Source organism: Eriocheir sinensis, unplaced genomic scaffold (assembly GCF_024679095.1).
Source record: "Eriocheir sinensis breed Jianghai 21 unplaced genomic scaffold, ASM2467909v1 Scaffold15, whole genome shotgun sequence".
Lineage (NCBI taxonomy): Eukaryota > Metazoa > Arthropoda > Malacostraca > Decapoda > Varunidae > Eriocheir > Eriocheir sinensis.
The window spans coordinates 63,643-80,000 of record NW_026110850.1 but is presented as its reverse complement, the minus strand read 5'-3'; the positions used below and the strand labels follow the sequence as shown (position 1 = coordinate 80,000).

General features: G+C 41.2%; 1 protein-coding gene across 3 annotated transcripts in view; it reads right to left on the bottom strand.

The window, feature by feature from the left end:
• LOC126990219 (ralA-binding protein 1-like) overlaps positions 1-16,358 on the bottom strand; it is a 195,232-nt gene that overhangs the window by 155,101 nt on the left and 23,773 nt on the right. For 2 of the 3 annotated variants that reach the window (XM_050848764.1, XM_050848775.1), the window contains one exon: positions 15,457-15,685. The gene's annotated coding sequence lies outside the window, so the exon portion shown is untranslated. Of the gene's footprint in view, positions 1-13,947; positions 14,067-15,456; positions 15,686-16,358 lie in introns of those variants that run through there. The other variant, XM_050848763.1, reaches the window with a different exon arrangement.

Below are 16,358 nucleotides of genomic sequence, written 5' to 3'. Positions count from 1 at the left end.
AGGTTCATATACTCGTATAACTTTCAATGGTTTTATAATTGACCCCAAAACCTCATACAGCACTTAAGCAACATCCAGTTACGCTAGAACAGGAATCAAGGTCGTGTGCATAAAACACCAGACCATACTTAGCATATACTTTCGAGTTATCCGCCATTGTAGACAAGTCATATGTGTGCAGCGCCTCACATCGCATGTACAGAGAGAGAGAGAGAGAGAGAGAGAGAGAGAGAGAGAGAGAGAGAGAGAGAGAGAGAGAGAGAGAGAGAGAGAGAGAGAGAGAGAGAGAGAGAGAGAGAGAGAGAGAGATGGGGGGAGGTGGGAGAAAGAGGGCGGGGAGAGAGTGCGGGGGAGAAGGAGGGCAAGAGGGAGGGAAAGGGACGGATGGGAGTAGGGGAAGCCAGGGGTGGAGGTAGGTGGTGGATACACGTCACAAATACGTCACGCCTCACCTGTTCGAATGTGTAAGTGGCTCACGCAGGTGTTGCCATCACAGTCAGGAGTAAACGCCATAATTAACCACATCTGGCATTGCACAATAGCGTCAAAAATTAGCGGAGTGTGTGAAACAATCTGTGCCAAAGTCCCATGCTGATCCGAGTCTTCGTGTGAAAGATATTTGCGAAAAACGGCATGTCATAGGGTCTGATATGTATAGTAGATATCATCACCACCACCACCATCACCACCACCATCACCACCACCACCACCATCACCACATGTTCTAGTTCAAATCTCATCACCGTCAATACCAATCTCATCACCACCACCCATCACCACCACCACCACCACCACTTGGCTTGTTATATCACCAGTCAACACCAAACACCACCACCTACCTATCCACACACCAATCTCATGACCACATGTTCTAGTTCATCACCACCACCAATACCATATAATAAGCATCTACCCCCCCCCTCCCCCACCTCCCTGTCTTCTCTTTCAACACCAAAATCACCACTTATAATTATCACAACACACATTAAACAGTAGTAGTAGTAGTAGTAGTAGTAGTAATTATAGCATATTACATAACAAATCGTAAGGAAGTCTGACATACTACTACTACTTCTACTGATACCAACACTATTATAAGTATAAGCCAACACTCACCACTTATTCCTCGTCTTCATCTTCACCTCCTCTTCCTCACGTCCTCCTCGTCCAGGGTCCACCGGGCAAATGACGAGGAGAGAGGCTCGGAGGTGTGGCAAATGCTGGAGACTGTTGTTGTTCATCACGTCTCGAAGCAATGTCCAGCGGGGATAGGTTAGGAGGTGTGACAAGAGGCTGGAGGCTGGGGGTTGGTCACGTCTTTACCCAGAGTCCAGCGGGGATAGGGTGACGAGAGGCTGGGACGGCTGACAAGATGCTGTTCATCACGTAACAAGGCGGGGTAGTTAACAAGTGGTGAGGCTGATGGTAGTTAGGTGGTTACTGATAGGGGTGTTTATATGCATTATGGCCTATAGTGACTGAGTGAATGTATATATCAAGGGGTTTACATAGATTATATAGATACGTGGACATACCTTTTGTGTGGTGATATGGGTGAGAGATGAACACACACACACACACACACACACACACACACACACACACACACACACACACACACACGGGGACAAATTCACTGTGCAGATTTTTTATAAAATTATTACACATCTAGGAAATTAAGTTGAAAATGATTGTTGTTGTTGTTGTTTACTCTGTACAAGATAAGAGTATATTAATGAACTTACGGCTGTGTGTGTGTGTGTGTGTGTGTGTGTGTGTGTGTGTGTGTGTGTGTGTGTGTGTGACGTGGCCCAGGGCGTACTGTGGTCGCAGCCTCCGCCGCCAGCCCCCGCAACACAGCCCCGCTCAGCACACCACCACCTCATCCAGGGGTGCGCTGACCCTTCAAAGCACCCCAAACTCACACAAGAACTCTCCAAACACTGTCCGTGGCTGTGGTTGCTGGGTTGTGGCTGACTGGCGGGTTGTCGAAGTGTCGCCCCGGATCTGAACGCTGAGGGGAGGGTGAGGCTGTCTCGCTATGTACAAGTTACCATAGAAAAGCTTATTATGAGGAATCGTTATTGTCTTGGCCGAGGAGAGATGTGCCGCTGGTGACGCTGAAACATCTCGGCAGGAAAATGTAAGAATGAACGATGTGCTGACGCCGCTGATAACCTCACACCATGGAGGTAGGGTTGGCGGGCCCGCTAACCCCCTTCCTTGAGGTGAAGCCGACGAACTGTCAAATTTTCGGCCAAAAGATGGGGGTGGGCGAGCCTGACTTGAGACCTGACACCTGGCCGTAAAAATGACAGCTCTGGCGGATTCACCTAATTGGGCTGATATCACCTTCACCAATTCTACCTCCATGGTGACACTGCTCTGAGGGTTGCATTCCTAAACGTCTCGGGCTTCAATTACGACTGTTTTTCAAGGCCACGGAGGAGATTAACCGAGTCTTCACGGGGTGTGTGTTTCCCGTTCAAGGTGCAGAGTTCGTGTTAATAATGTGAGAAAATGAGGGTTAAAGATAGACTAAATAGGTCTAAAATCAGTGGGTGAGTGACACTGTCTGAGAAAAAGTGAGATAGCTCTAAAGTGAGTGTTGGCCTACATTTTAGTGTATGGTAGAGTGAGTTAGATCTAGTTTTAATCTGAGAAAATGATGGGTAAATATAGGGTAATTTTTCATGTCAAGCTATCACCGGGGTCACAAAACAGTCCATGAAAACCCCAGAGCACCTTCCACGAGAGGCTTTTCCAACAGGCACAGGGAAGATTGACCGGGTTTTCTTGGGTGACTTTACCGTTGAAGGCGTAGAGGTCGTGTCAAGCTATGACCAGGGTCACAAAACAGTCCATGAAAATCCCAGAGCAACTTCTACTGTTGTCTTTTCCAGCAAGCGATCTGAGGCCCCGAGACGTTTATAAATTCTGGCTTGAGTCTGCCTTCCCTCCCGCTACAGTAACTTGGAGCGCGGGGTCTTATCAGGAGTTATCGGCATCAACATGTACAAAACAAATGATTCTTTTCTAAGACGTAACCACGAAACTCAACAAAGCGTTCCGCTCGCTGCTAGCCTTCCTGACGCCGGGGGGCTGCTCTGGGAGGCGGGGGAGGGAGGGTGGGCATTCTTATGTGTCTCGGGGGTTCACTATACGTTTCCCAAGACGTTACGAATATGGGTCTTGGGTCACCCCTCCCCGCCCCGCCTCGCCGCGCCCCGTTACCGCCCCGCCGAAGCCACCACGCGGGGCACTGGAGGTCACGAGATACGGGTACAAAACTAACAAAGAATTCAATGCCCCTGGTGATGGTCACGGCGGGGGGAGAGGGGCCGACCACAGGGGAGCCCCCGGGGATGTCTGTCTTAGGTGAACAGGTTATATGAAGCGCTGACTGCGACAAGGGGCCAAGCGCCAAAAGTAAACAAACGAGAAAACTGCATGTAAAGGTAATGACACTGCGTGCGTCGGTCGTTCACCATCGCTTTACTTTACCTGTCTCGTGTGTCCTAAACAGAGTATATGCAACTATGTGTTATATTTCGTTAGAGACTACATTTTCTTGGCTTTTACTTGATATACATTGATTTCGTAATGTTGAATAACAAAAGAGATTTAAAATGATGACTAATGCGGTGTGTTAAGCAGGAACAATTTTCGGATCTTGAAAGTTTCACATGGCCCAGTAATTACTACCTTAGAAAAAACAATCAATTGATAAACAGCTTTTCTTAATAGTTCATTTAGAACAGGTCTTAAACTCCTAAGTAAAAGATTAACTGTACGTATAAAAATAATGGGAACTTGCTACGTGAGTTGGAGGTGGGCGGAGAGTTAGGAAATAGTGATCACAGAACGGTTCGTTTTAGCTTAGACTGGGCGGTAACCCGTGATCCAAACCCAGTGTTAGTGCCAGATTTTAGAAGAGCAAACTACGAGGGGCTTCGAAGATATCTTGAAGGGGTAAACTGGGATAATTTAGGGATTCATGAGGGCCAGAACTGCGGATTGGAGAGCCAGGAGAACCAGGTAGAAATGTCTTACAATAATTTAGTTAGAGTAATAGTAGAGGGGCAAGAACAGCATATACCACAGCGAACACTTAGAAAAGAAAGAAAAACAATGATCCTAAGTGGATGACTCGTGGACTAAAACACGAGATTGGGTTAAAGAAGGAATTTATCAGAAAATAAAGAATGGGGAAACACATCTCAGGGGCCGGTACGTCGAACTATCTAGATTAGTTAAGAAAACACCAGGATAGCAAAAAGAACTATGAGATCAAAGTAGCAAATGAGGCGAAAAGTAATCCTAAGGGCTTCTTTCAGTTGTATAGAACAAAAACACGGGAGAAAATTGGACCGCTGAAATCAAACACAGGGGAGCTAGTAGAAAATTACGAAAATATGAGCACATTGTTGAACGACTACTTCCTTTCAGTATTCACACAGGAGGATCGAACGACTATACCGGAAAGAGTTCAGGTGTACGAGGGCGGGGATGGCGATAAATTGAGGATATAATCATTACCAGGCAAGTAGTTCAGGATGAGATAGATAAGCTTAAGAAGAACAAGTCGCCAGGTCCTGCCGGGATATTTCCGAGGGTATTAAAGGAGCTAGATGATATAATCAGTGACCCACTAACCGACATCTTTAAGATGTCGGTAAATACTGGCTATGTGCCGAGCCTATGGAAAGTTGCTAATGTGACGCCGATTTTTAAAAAGGGGGACAGGTCAGTTGCTTCAAACTATCGCCCAATTAGCTTAACATCGGTTATAGGGAAGATGCTGGAGTCCATAATAGCCAGGAACATTCGGGAGCATTTAGAGAAACATAGCTTAATTCACGACTCGCAGCATGGGTTCACAAAAGGTAGGTCATGCCTCACCAATCTCTTGTCCTTCTACAATAAAGTATTTGAGGCGGTTGACAGAGATGAAAATTATGATGTAATCTATCTTGATTTTAGTAAAGCGTTTGACAAAGTTCCTCACCAACGACTGTTGCTTAAATTACAGGCTCACGGAGTAGAGGGTAAAGTTTTGAACTGGGTCAAGGCGTGGCTTAGCAATAGGAAGCAAAGAGTGCAAATCAATGGTAAAAGTGTTACGAGTGGGGTCCCACAAGGTTCGGTATTAGGTCCACTTTTGTTTATTATTTATATCAATGACTTAGACACAGGAATTAGTAGTGATGTTAGTAAATTTGCAGATGATACCAAGATCGGTAGAGTAATTGAGTCGGATCAGGACGCTAGTATTCTCCAAGGTGAACTCAACAGATTATATGACTGGGCGGATAAATGGCAGATGGAGTTCAATGTAGGGAAGTGCAGTATTCTGAGTGTAGGTAGGAACAACCCCTCACATAACTATTGCTTAAATGACACTCTCATAAGTAGGTCTGGGATTTAGGGGTCTTAGTGAGCTCTGATCTCCGTCCAAGGGCACAATGCATTCAAGCTAGAAATCGAGCTAATAGGGTACTGGGATTTATTTCAAGGAGCGTAAGCAACAGAAGCCCCGAAGTCTTCCTCAAACTATATTTAGCATTAGTTAGACCTCATCTTGACTATGCGGTTCAGTTCTGGTCACCCTACTATAGAATGGATATCAAAATGTTAGAATCGGTGCAGAGGAGGATGACTAAGATGATTCAGGGGTTGAGAAACTAGACATACGAGGAAAGACTCAAACAGTTAAACTTGCATTCTCTAGAAAGGCGAAGGGTGTGTGGAGACATGATCGAGGTTTATAAATGGATGAAGGGCTTTAATAAGGGAGACATTCATAAGGTTTTGTTGGTAAGAGAACCGGGTAGGACACGAAGTAACGGGTTTAAACTGGATAAATTCAGATTCAACAGGGACATAGGCAAAAATTGGTTTACTAATAGGGTGGTGGATGAGTGGAATAGGCTTAGCAGTCATGTGGTGAGTGCCAATACAATTGTCACATTCAAAAATAGACTAGATAAATTCATGGACAGCGATATTAGGTGGGGTTAGATACACGGGAGCTTAGGGTCAAAGGAGCTGCCTCGTACAGGCCTACCGGCCTCTTGCAGACTCCTGCGTTCTTATGTTCTTATGTTCTTATGTATGTTCATTGAATGACAATAATTTTAGTCCTCCCCGCAGGCGCCACCCTATCCGCGTGAGGGAGGGACGACGCGTAACGCTGCTAGGCGTACGATAGCCTCTTCTTTGTGTTACCTTCCACTACACTTCTTCCCCGTTCGTCTCTCTCTCTCTCTCTCTCTCTCTCTCTCTCTCTCTCTCTCTCTCTCTCTCTCTCTCTCTCTCCTCACCACTCCGCCCCTCTCACTGTCTCTCTCTCTCTCTCTCTCTCTCTCTCTCTCTCTCTCTCTCTCTCTCTCTCTCTCTCTCTCTCTCTCTCTCTCTCTCTCTCTCTCTCTCTCTCTCTCTCTCTCAGAATGCATAGGCACTTACCATTATCACATTATTCATTTATTTTTGTATATGTTTTCATTTCACTCTATATTGTAACCTACTCATTTTCATTCCCTCTCTCTCTCTCTCTCTCTCTCTCTTTCCTAGTCCTTTAGAATGCTTAGGTAATTACCATTACCACATTTTTATGAATTTTACTAACATAAAAAAAAATTCATTATGCCCAATAACTCCTACTATTGTCATAAATCTTACTGGTCAAACACAACATTTCAAACTATTTGTCAGTGTTTTCGTTGTATCCTCACAAGTGCAGTATTTTTCAAACAACCATAAAATTACACGTCGTAAATGTTTCTCTTGATTGGCATCCTTATAGTACACAATTTACTGTGAAACTGGCAGATAGATTGTGATGTTAATTGACGGACTGTGAGGTTGACAGCCGTGCACTGTGTGGTTGACAGACGGACTGTGAGGCTAATTGGCACTGTAATGTTGGCAGACACTGGGAGGTTGACACCGAGATTGATTGGCACTGTAAGATCGACATTGTGAGAATGGTGTGAGCTTAATACTGAGAAGTCGAGACACTGTGAGGTTGATTGGGACTGTAAAGTTGAAAAACTGTGAGGTTCATTGGCACTGTGAGATTGAACACAGTGTGTGAGGTTGATAGACAAAGTGAGGTTGAGAGACACTGTCAGGTTAACAAACAGTAAGGTTGACACACTGTGTGGTTGAATGAATCTGTGAGGTTGACAGACGCTGAGATTGAGAGACCCTGTGAGGTTGACACAGTGAGGTTAAGATTTGTTGCATTGTTTTAATGTCAATAATACACAAAATCAAGACCTACATGCTTTCCATCCACTTAGTGTAGAAGATAGAAATTATAATAACGATCTTGATGTAACTCAGTTTTATTTAAGAGCAAGAAATTTAAATTTTTCTAAATCTGAATATATTTATCTGGATAGCTTTCCTTTTTCTACTAATAATAGTGAATTATATTTATTAACACTGAATATTAGATCCATCTCATCGAATTTCCAATACTTTGTAGACACTGTCCTTTCGTGCCAAACTAAATTTGATGTCATAGGATTAACAGAAACCCGCTTAGATGTAGATATTTCTCCACTGTACAGACTACCGGAATATGAAATGTTCACTAATAACAGAAACAGGTTTGGTGGGGGAGTGGCCATTTATATCTCTAGTAAGTACAAATCTTCTGTGATCAATGAATTTTCTAAATTGGAACCTTTTATGGAATGTTTGGGAATCGAAGCAATATGTAATGCTAATACCTATTTATTTCTTTGTATTTACAGACCACCTCAAAGCAGTATAAATAATTTTCACAATTCACTTAATGAAATCTTATCCCTAATTAAAGATAAAAATTACAAGGAGGTTTTTGTGTTTGGAGACTTAAACATAGATTTGTTACAATGTAATAATGCCAATGTGCAGGATTTAATTAATATAATGTACAGCTATTCTTTATTTCCTCTAACTACCTTGCCTACTCGAGTAACTTCAACTTCATCCACGTTAATTGATCATGTTTGGTCATCTCAGATTGAAAGTAATACTGCCAATTATATATTAAAGACAGATATCAGTGACCACTACCCAGTAATCTCTGTATTTAAATGTGATAAATATCGTCATCCTTCTCCCACTTATGTAACTAAAAGAATATTTAATCAGGACTCCCTTGAAAAATTTAGTAATAGTCTCTCACAAACTAATTGGAGTGACACATTAAATTGTATATGTGCTAATGAGGCATACAACTAATTATACAGTAAAATTAAAACATGTATTGATAAGTGTTTTCCGGAAAGAAAATTAAATTTAGTTTTAAAAAGGAACGTAGTCCACATTACTCTAGCTCTTAAGAATAGTATTAGAGAAAACATCGACTTGAAAAACTAGCTCATAAATGGCCTTTAACGTTTAAGGAGCCTTATAGAATATATAGAAATAAATTAACGTCACTTTTAAAATTAGCCAAGAAGAAGTATAACCAAGAGCAGTTACTTAATAGCCAAGGTAATCCAAAACAACACTGGAGATCCATTAATACTATTCTTGGTAGATGCACAGGTGCTAAACATACAGTTATTGAATTAAGCCACATTGTACTGACATTTCTGAAACATTTAATGACCATTTTTTTGAAGGCTGGGGGGCTAGATCATGATATAGTAGGGGATGAATATATGACATATTTACACAACTCACCTAATTACTCGGTATACTTATCACCAGCTACACAGATAGAAATTGAAAACTTTCTTAAGACATTAAAAGGTACATCATCTGGTTTGATGAAATTTCTCCTTGGTCGTAAGACAAACTGCCAGCATAATTTCCTTGCCATTAACACACATAGTTAACCTCACATTAAAGAAAGGAGTTTTCGGACGAACTTAAGAAAGCTAAAATTATTCCATTATTTAAGTCAGATAATAGAGATGATGTCAATAACTACAGACCTATATCAGTTCTTCCTGTGTTCAGTAAAGTCTTTGAATAAGTGATATGCACTCGTCTTGTAAATTTCATTGAGAAAAATAATTTATTTTCGAATTGTCAGCATGGTTTTAGAACAGGGCGCTCTACTGAGTCGGCCATATTTCAGTTTACTAATAATGTGTATAAATATCTGGAAAAGAAACATTATTTAGTTGGAATTTTTTTAGATCTTTCTAAGGCTTTTGATTCGCTATGTCATAAAATTCTTTTAAGTAAACTTAGTAATTTTGGGATTCGGGGAGTTCCTTTAGAATTATTCAAAAATTATTTAACAAATCGATTTCAAGCTGTTTACTGTAATTCTAAATATTCTTTTTTCAAGCCTATCAACAAGGGTGTACCGCAAGGATCTATCCTAGGACCCATACTTTTCTCATCTATATTAATGATATTGTCAATGCTAGTAATAAATTTAAGTATACCATTTATGCTGACGACACTAATTTACTATTAGATGATAAAAATATAAATAGTTTGCATATAAACATTAATAATGAGCTCAATTCAATTAATATGTGGCTTAAACATAATAAGTTAAGGTTAAATATCACTAAAACAAAATACATTATCTTTCAAAACCGATCAGTCACTACTAACATGCCACCTATAACACTTGAAGGAAAAGTACTTGAACGAGTTTCTTATACTAAGTTTTTGGGCGTTTTCATAGATCAAAATATCAATTGGAAATACCAAATTAATTCTGTTGCAAATAAACTATCTAGGATATGTGGCATACTGTATCGAATAAGAAATAGCCTTACACAAGAAGCACTTATCAGTATTTATTATACGCTTTGTTACCCGCATCTCATTTATTGTGTATCTGTGTGGGCGTGTACGTGGCCTTCCTTTCTTAAAAATCTTCAGGCTTCTCAAAATAAGATATTTAGGTGTATGTTTTATATGAACAAGTTTGATTCCACACATAACGTATTTTCCACACATAGATTTCTTAATTTTAAAAACATTCATTGTTATTTTCTACTATTATTTATTTATAAAAACCTCGCACTGATGCATGGAACTCATCCTTTTCAAGTTATTAATACATTGCATAATACGCGCAGGAACAATATAAACCTTATCTCTCCACAGTTCAGGACAGTTCTTTTCAGAAATAGTATTTTATGCTCAGGACCTCAAGTTTGGAATTCTTTGCCAGTAGAAATAAAAAATCTCCTTAATAGTAATAATTTCTCTCTATTTAAAAAGTCAGTAAAAACACACTTATTTGCAATCCAAAACAATCACGGTTAAAATTATAATTTATTCCTGAAACATGAACACAAATTTACATTATTAAATCTAATCAGTGAATTGCATAGTACTATTGTCCATATTATTTTTATTATTGTTATTATTATTATTATTATTATTATTGTTATTATTATTATTATTATTATTATTATTATTGTTATTATTATTATTATTGTTGATGCTGTTGTAGTTGTTATTATAGTTAACATTTTAGATATAACTATTATAACTTCATCTGGTATTATAGTTAATGTTATTTATTGTATATTTGTATTTAGCTTTATGGTTGGGAGCTATCTGCAACCTTTAGAAAAATATTAATAGTGCAATGAAATAAATATACAGTCTGTCGGGAAGCTTCGGCTTGACAGGCTAGATTCGTTGCCAGAATTATAATTATATTTATATGTATATATCAATGTGTGTATATTATGGCAATAAACATTACTTACTTACTTACTTACTTACTTACTTAATGACACTGTGAGGTTGAATGACACTCTGAAGTTGACAGGCACTGTGAGGTTGAATGACACTGTGATGTTGACAGACAATGAAATTGACACACTGAGGTTGAACGTCACTGATGTTGACATAAACTGAGGTTAACAGACACAGTGAGGTTGACGATCGGAAGTTAACACTGTTAGGTTGAATGACACAGTGAGGTTGACAATGTGAGGTTGACAGGCACAGTGTGGTTGATAATCTGAGGTTGACACTGTTACGTTGAATGACACAGTGAGGTTCAGATACTGCGGTTGACAATATGAGGTTGAAACTTTGAGGTTGACAGATACTGAGGTTGACAGACGCTGTGAGGTTGATATACACTATGAGATTGCCTCACTCTGAGGTTGAGAGACACTGTGAGGTTGACAAACTGTAAGGCTGAATGATACTTTGTGGATGACAGACACTGTGAGGTTGACAAACTGTGAGGCTGAATGATACTTTGTGGATGACAGACACTGTGAGGTTGATACTGAGGTGAGAGACGCTTTGATGTTGATACTGTCAGGTTGAAACCTACTATGAGGTTAACACTGAAGTTGTAGATACTGTGAGGTTGAAAGACACTCTGAGGTTGACAGACACTGTAAGGTCGAAGGACACTGTAAGGTTGATTAGCACTGTGAGGTAAAATGACACTGTAAGATTGATTGACACTGTGAGGTCGGAAGACACTGTATGGTTGATTGGCGTTGTGAGGTTGACAGACTAAGGTTGACACTGTAAGGTTGATTGGCACTGTGAAGCAGACACCCATTATAAGGTTGATTGGCACTGTGAGGTCGAAAGATGCTTTGAGGTTGATAAAGTGAGGATGATTGACATTATGAAGTTGACAGACACTGTGAGGTTTGAGACACTGTGAGGTTGATTGACACAATGAGGTTGACAATGTGAGATTGACTGACACTGTGAAATTAACACACTGTGAGGTTGACTGAATATGAGTTTGACACTGTGAGGATGACAGATACTTGAAGTTGATTGACACCATGAGCGTGTGAGGTTGGCAGACACACTAACTCAAGACTGGCCGCAGAATGGAGTTGAAACGTTGACACCTGACACATTGGATGATGTAGTAAATTGAATGCCCCTGAGCACCTGATGTCAAGGTCATGACTTTTTATTGTACGTCTAGGCTGACGCAACAGTAGGATGGTGGTGTCCGTGCCCGAAATGGAAGGTCTTCGGCTGAATTTCGGACCCATTTACAGTTAATTTACTCGAAACATGGAATGAGTGGTCATCAATGAATATTAGCATGTGATAAAATTGAAAGTGACGATGTTGAATGTAGTCTGCCAATGACAATTTCTAATTAATACATTGAATATTAGCGTAATACATAGGTATTTGTCACATGCAGCCCTATTATGACACGCCCATTTTTTCCTTTCTCGTCCTCCCCTCTCTCCCTCCCTCCCACCATGACTTCCTTCACCAACGTAACCTTGCCTCTCTCTCTCTCTCTCTCTCTCTCTCTCTCTCTCTCTCTCTCTCTCTCTCTCTCTCTCTCTCTCTCTCTCTCTCTCTCTCTCTCTCTCTCTTCTCTCTCTCTTCTCTCTCTCTTCTCTCTCTCTTCTCTCTCTCGTCTCTCTCTCTTCCTCTCTTCTTCTTCTGCTAATATTCATTGATAAGTTGCAGTGGAAGGACGGGTGACACTTTTTTTCTAGCGCCGCTGCATTCATCATTAACAAACAAAAACCCTAATGCATATTCCCAGCTACAACACACGTCAAATTGAAGAAAACTAAGCAAACAAAAAAAATTGATGAGTGCCCGACACACGACGTGTTGGTTCTTCCCCGTCCCCCCCTCCCACACCCCCTCCGCCAGGGCCCCTCCCCCACCCCCACCATCGCCGCCCGCGCCATGTTTGCCGGGGCTAGCTTCCGGCCGGCGAGTGAAATGTTCGTATAAATGTCTTTGTTTTCAATATGTGGATATTTATCTGCATTTTAAGGACACTATCGTGTTCATGAGAGATTTTCCTACAAACTGCAATGTAGATTTCAGCTTTCAATGAACCAACTTTCGAATAAAGCGAGCAAAAGTAAAACTTATTATAAACATTTTTTTTACATCGTCACAGTTCAACTCATCGTAAAACCATTTTCTATTTTGTTTTGTCAAGCTTTTACACTACATCATGATTCTACAGTTACTGGTGAGTCTGATGGTGTCAACCGAAACTGACTATCATATGAGGTTAGCTATGGCATGTAATATTGCATTCAATCATGCAAGATGTAGCCTGCCATCAGTGTGCAGCCAATCAGCTGCGACCTTGGCCTTGGCGCCAGCAATGCCGTACGAAAGCTTGGGCTGGCTGGTGAGGCACGTATTGCTAGAGAAACCTTACGTATCAAAGTCCCTCCGATAAAGTTCCTTTATACTGCCAGTTAAAGAAACTTTCATGTATATGATGAGAATTTTTGGGTAACAATAGTGTATACTAATGTTTTGTGTTAGAATTGATCACGATTATCAACAACTGCCTCTGCAAACGTGTGATATTTACTGAATGAGACGGTGATGGCAATGACATGGTTGATGAGCTACACACTACTATGATTAATCAACGTTTGCTGCACGCACAGCAGAGCTACGATCATATTACTGTTGTTTCTAAGAAGAAGGGAAAATTATAGAGCTAAGTACACTATTAACTCAATTTCACGGTGGTTGGCGCTTGGCCCCTTGTCGCACGCAGCCACTCATATACAGGTATTTACAGGGACCGTGGACAAGGCCGGGGTCACGGAACGCACGCACGCACGCACTCGATTTCTCTCTAAAGTACCTCCTGAAACGGCGCCACCGACTGGTGTTGAGTGGTGATAAAGTGGTGATGAAAGGGTGATGGAGTTGAGATTTGGTGGTGATGGTGGTGGTGGTTTGGAAGAAGAGGAGGAGGAGGAGGAGGAGGAGGGGGGTAAGGATGGTGTTAAAGGGTCAGAGACATGGTGGTGGTGGTGAAAAATGGTGATGAAAAACGGTGATGAGACTGGTAAAACGAAGGGAGGAAGAGGATTACTGAAGTGGTGAGAGAGAGAGAGAGAGAGAGAGAGAGAGAGAGAGAGAGAGAGAGAGAGAGAGAGAGAGAGAGAGAGAGAGAGAGAGAGAGAGAGAGAGAGAGAAATAAATAAATATAAAAGCAAATAAATAACTACCATAAAAAAAATCGTTAGCTACCCTTGCAATGATGTGTCCCATATGCTTGAGCATGTATTGTAGCAGCAGGCGGTTGGCGGTTGGCAGGCGGTTGATCAGCTGGCGCATGGCCTCGGCGCGCTCCCCGGGGTTAGGAATGATCGCTACGTCCTCAAAGTGTGGCATCATGTCCGACGTCAACACTGGCTCCGGCAACTCCCTGCAGAACGGTCATTTTGATTATTATTATTATTATTATTGTTATGTCCGACGGCATCACTGGCTCCGGCAACTCCCTGCAGAATGGTCATTTGGATTATTATTATTATTATTATTATTATTATTATTATTATTATTATTATTATTATTATTATTATTTTTATTGTTATGTTCGACGGCATCACTGGCTCCGGCAGCTCCCTGCAGAATGGTGATTTGGATTACCAAACCTTATCTAACCTTACCAAACCTAATCTAATCTTACCAAACCTAATCTAACCCTACCTATCCTAATCTAACCTTAGCAAACCTCATCTAACCTTACCTAACCTAATCTAACCTTACCTAACCTAATCTAACCTTACCTAACCTAATCTAACCTTACCTAACCTAATATAACCTTATCTAACCTAATCTAACTTTACCTAACCTAATGTAACCTTATCAAACCTTATCTAACCTTACCAAACCTTATCTAACCTTACCAAACCTAATCTAACCTTACCAAACCTAATCTAACCCTACCTAACCTAATCTAACCTTACCAAACCTAATCTAACCTTATCTAACCTAATCTAACCTTACCTAACCTAATCTAACCTAATCTAGCCTTGCATAACCTAATCTAACCTTACCAAACCTTATCTAACCTTATCTAACCTAATATAACCTTACCTAACCTAATCCAACCTTACCTAACCTAATATGACCTTGCAAAACCTTAGCAAACCTAATCTACCCCTACCTAAACTAATCTAACCTTACCAAACCTTACCTAACCTAACGTAATCTAACCTTACACACACACACACACACACACACACACACACACACACACACACACACACACACACACAGAAACGGCAAAAGATAGAGAGAAAAATAGAAAAAAAAATCGCTCATTTATATTGCAGTTGTTAGCACTGGAGCAATTGAGTGTGTTGGGTGTGATTTTGGATGAATTCGGTGTGTTGGGTGTGATTCTGGAGTAATTCAGTGTGTTGGGTGTGATTCTGGAGTAATTCAGTGTGTTGGGTGTGATTCTGTAGTAATTTGTTTTGTGTTGATGTGATTTCCTAGGAGTCTGGGTCACTTGCATGGGTATATTAGTGAGCCTGGATGCAGTTTGACCCCTCCTCTGCACTTTGAACCTGTAAAACACTCGTGAAGGCCTGATTGACGTCCTTTTTAAGCTTTGGGAATAGGTTATGTGCGGCAGCCCAGAGCCAAAACAATGACTTGAGGCACTCATTCATTAATTAAGACTAATGAAACGTGTAATAATTCCTGCGATGGTCAAATAGTAGCTTCAAAATAAGGTCAAACACTCACAGTCCAGCGGCGCCCTCAGACCGGGCATGGCGCCGCAGATTACAGGTGTGGCACTGCCCTGGCACTGCGTGGGGCAGCAGTGTGGGGAGCCTGACCACCTCAAGCCCTGCAGGAGGCCATGGAGGGAGCTTTGGGGCGGGCTGAGGTGCCGAGGCGGGCTGGCGGTCCTGCTCTTGCTCTTGCTGTACAGGTGACCCGTTGGAGAGTCATGCCTTCGTATCGGCACAACCTGTAATAAACAAAACAACACAAGCAGTATCCATTACAAATCTTCCAATTCCCTATTTCTTGCACACCACATCTTTGCCAGAAAACTCTTCATGGCTTCTATAATTCTCTCTCTCTCTCTCTCTCTCTCTCTCTCTCTCTCTCTCTCTCTCTCTCTCTCTCTCTCTCTCTCTCTCTCTCTCTCTCTCTCTCTCTGTGTGTGTGTGTGTGTGTGTGTGTGTGTGTGTGTGTGAGACTGACTGACTTTCTTAACGGATGGACTGACTGTCACTGACTGGCTGACTGAATAACTAACTGACTAAATGCACTGATATCCTCAAAAATGCTGTCTTACGAGGGTAGACTTATAACTATTCCTGCGCGTCATCTCATCTTGGGGGTCAGGGGTCAAGCTGTACTTATCCAGCTTGTCCCTACATGAAAGCTACACTCATCAACCTTGACCTCGAATATATTATAAACTTGAGGTCAATGCATGGATATGTAAAGGTCATAATAAATTACTTTTTGAACATAATGACATCTGTTTTCACTTTATAACACCTGTAGTAGTATATAGTAGTAGTAGTAGTAGTAGTAGTAGTAGTAGTAGTAGTAGTTGATTTACAGAAAAAAACCGCTTTTATTCCTTTTTCTATTTCCCAGAGGCATTTCATCTTATGTAGAAAAGGATG